This window comes from Equus asinus, chromosome 8 (genome assembly GCF_041296235.1).
Source record: "Equus asinus isolate D_3611 breed Donkey chromosome 8, EquAss-T2T_v2, whole genome shotgun sequence".
Classification (NCBI taxonomy): domain Eukaryota; kingdom Metazoa; phylum Chordata; class Mammalia; order Perissodactyla; family Equidae; genus Equus; species Equus asinus.
This window is the reverse complement of record NC_091797.1, coordinates 67,655,255-67,658,887: the sequence shown is the minus strand read 5'-3', so window position 1 is coordinate 67,658,887 and position 3,633 is coordinate 67,655,255.

The window sequence follows — 3,633 nt, the reverse complement described above, 5'->3', positions numbered from 1 at the left end:
GATTTGTTGGTGGCTGTGATGTGGCGGGGGGGGGGGGTGGTGGCTCACCTCCGTCTTCACCTCAAGGACCTTCAATAAAGCTGACATAGTTTACTGACACTCTTGTAAGAATGGGCTATTTTGGGTGAATTTGAAGGGATGTTGAGTTTCATGTCTGGGTCAACAAAGTGCACAGGCTGAGAAGGCTAATTCTCTCCTCTGGGTCACATCGCAAGTCTCCTAAAGTTGATAACTCCCAAAGACCCCCTGGTCTTCAAATGAGGACACAAAAACAACTTACATTGTGACAAATAAAAATGGCAAGCAATAGGATATATTGGAGAATATGAGGAAGCCATTTGGTGTAAACCTAATTCGGCCTGACCTTGTCTTTCCAAAAGGGCCTCACCGTGGCCCTTGAGCATGCATTGTATATCTGCTTTAGATATTCCCTATGGCAAGAGCAAAGGCCCTTGAGATAAAGGTGCAACTTCCCTCCCCCTCCCAACGTTGGCATCTCCTTAAGGATTAAGCATCTTTCCTTAGTCTAGAAACTGATTGCTGCGTTCACCTGTGATCGCCCAGCTCGAGACAATAGACTTGCCTCCTGCTACGCCCTCCAAGATAGCAGACCCACTGCCTGCTGTGTCCATCAAGCGCTGTGCCGACAGGGCAATCTTGTGACTATTGTGGGAGGGACATTTCAATCATATGTGGAACAGCCTGCTTGGGGGCATATAACCACTCTGTATACCTCACTTCCTTGGTGCCCTTTCTTCCTTCGGGAATAAAGGCCCCGGGCCATGGTCCTCAGATTTCAGCTCAGAATAAACTCACCCAGATTTTCGTTTATAGATTGGTTATGGATTATTTTCGTCGACAATTGATTTGGCACTTCACAGTTTACAAAATCATTTCATCCGAACAGAAACCCTGCGTGGCAAGTGGGGCAGATTTTATCAATTCTACATTATGCACTTAAAATGGAGATTCAGCAAAACTAAGTTATAGGCTAAAAAGCAAAGAATTCAAGATGACGATCTTCCTCTTTTTCTGTAAAGCCCAGCGCTCTCTGCAGGTGCGCCCTCGCCCCACCCTCTCCCTTCGCTATCATGCAGCGGGCTGTGGGGCGGACTTGCTCTTCTGTGATTCTCAGCATCACGCTGTGTTGGCCAGTTGGCTCTCAGAAGAACAGCTGTCATGCTTTTTTCTTGTATATGAGCTTTTGTCCTTATTTTTCAGTCATTAAAATGTTTGGCTATCTGGTCACCCTCTAGGTTTCAGAATATATGTCATCAAAATCTGAAATGTACACCCCAAATTACCCACCCATGGTAGTTTACATCCTGCCTTTGTCAAGGCCCATTCTACGGTCTCTCATAACTTTGTCACTTTCCATCATTAATTTTCTTTATCTTTCTAGTCAAATATACATTTTATAAACGGTTATGACATCATTATTTTTATTCTTGCTGTTATTATTACTATTTGCTTTTTAAATTCTATTCTACTACGTTGATTTATGGATTGTTTCTTTTCTTCTGTGTCATTTGCCTGTATGTGCTTCTAAAATTTCCTCACTCGCACAAGCTCTTCTGAATTGTACACCTATGATTCCCAGCACCCTGTTTCCAGCCCTATCTTGTAATAGGGCTTGAAATACATTATTGAAATACATTACTAGATGAAGACATTTAAAAAATTTTTTCTTCACATGATTTAACTCTTTTGGTTTAATCACTGGGTTAATTTCCTCACTGGGGATTGCCAGTTATCTTTTTAAATGCAAATTATTATTTCCCTTTTATTTTTTCCTTAAATATGCTAGAAAGAATCAGAAAACAGACATTATTTTATGTTCTATCACTCATTAAAATAAATGTGCTTTAAAATTAATACTTCTTGGTCGTAATAGGAAAATTTCATAAGAACTTAAATGTCCAACTTTGACAGAAATTGTTAAATAAATTATTAAGCTTCATATCGTAAAAGTTTTAAAAAGATAATGAGCCTTATGAAGAGCAGTTTGGCAATGTTTATACTCTTTATTCCAGCTATTGCAGTTCTAAAAATCTATTCTATAGAAATTGCCAGAAAGATGGTTAAGGACTTATACACAAGGGTGCTTCCTGATCGTGATTTATGAAGATAGAAAATTGGAAACAGTTTAAAGAGTAATCATGTAATTAAATCCTGTAGAGCCGTAGAATTGTGTTTTGAAGATTAGATTTAACAAAAGTGCTCGTGATACACGTTGAATGAAGCATATCCAGGATATAAAAAATACATTTTTGATATACAGTTTGATCACAAGTTCCTTCTATACTCAATGAATAATATTAACTTAGTATGTAACAAAACTACTTCTCATTATATATATCTGCTTATTTTGCATAAAATGAGAATTGCATTATCATTATATTATTCTGGTTTTCATTTTTGATATAATAATATAAATGTCATCCATTTTATAGTACTTATTCAAATACAGAAAAATATATAGAAAAGAAATGCTGTCTGTGCAACCCTGAAGTGAATGCCCTGAGCACACAGAGAGCAGGTGAAGCAGGGCAAGAGAAGCGGGGGATCTGGGCCAGTGACTCATTCGTTGCAGAAGGGCCCGGGCCCTCCTGGACTCATCTGCCAATTGACATTTCACTGGTGGGCAGGTGTGTGGTGTGAGTAGAAATGACGAAGGCATTTAGTCAAAATGTGGTGTTCAAAAAAGAACTGGATTCTGCAGCCCCTTTTGTTAGGAAGTGCTTCAGAGAAGGGTGTGGAAGGCTTAAGCAGAGATTTAAAAGACTTCTTGCACTTAACTTCTACCAAAGAGAATTTTGAATAGCAAAGCCAATGAAACAGAAACAGATGGCTCAAATTTTCTTTGAAATGCAGACAGATTGAAGAGGAAGAAGATTGGCAAAAATACATTGAGGGTTTGGCCAAAGTGAGAGCATTTGAGAAATGATATGAAACACTGGAAAAACATTAAAGCAGTTGAACACTCACACTAAGGGCGGCGTGCTGGACACACAGCGAGAAACAGAGCCGGTAAAGACAGGCCCGCGGCTCTGCTCAGCCCTCTCAGCAGTCGTTTCATTCTGGGGCAGGTAGACACTGATGGCTGGTAGTTCCACCTGTGCAACTGAAATTACCCACAACGTTGACATAACTCGTGCAGCAGAGAGACCTGTGTCACTGAACGCCCCGTGCGACTAAAACAGCGTGTGTGACTGAACTTGCTGAGCCCTCTTCTCGTCTCTAAAACAAAGGCATTTTGAGTAGATGATCTGACATTCTTTAGCAGAACAAGCTTCCCCAGTACCATGTCTCTTCCCCTCTCTCTGGGAGTGTGACACATTTAAGCTGCCTTTTATGGAAAGCAAGAAACAAAAAAGAAATTTCTTTAATATCCTGCTCTCAATAATGGTTAGAACAACCAGTCAGAAGATAAGTAAGGAAATGGAGGACTTCAACGTCACAGTAAACCAACTAGATCTAACAGAGATAGAGACCGTCTACCCAGCAACAGAATACATATGCTCCAGTGCACACAGGATGTTCTGCAGGATAGACCGTAAGTTAGGCCACAAATTAAGTCTCAGCAGATTAAAAAAAAAGATAGACATCATACAAAGCATCCTTTTTTTTCAT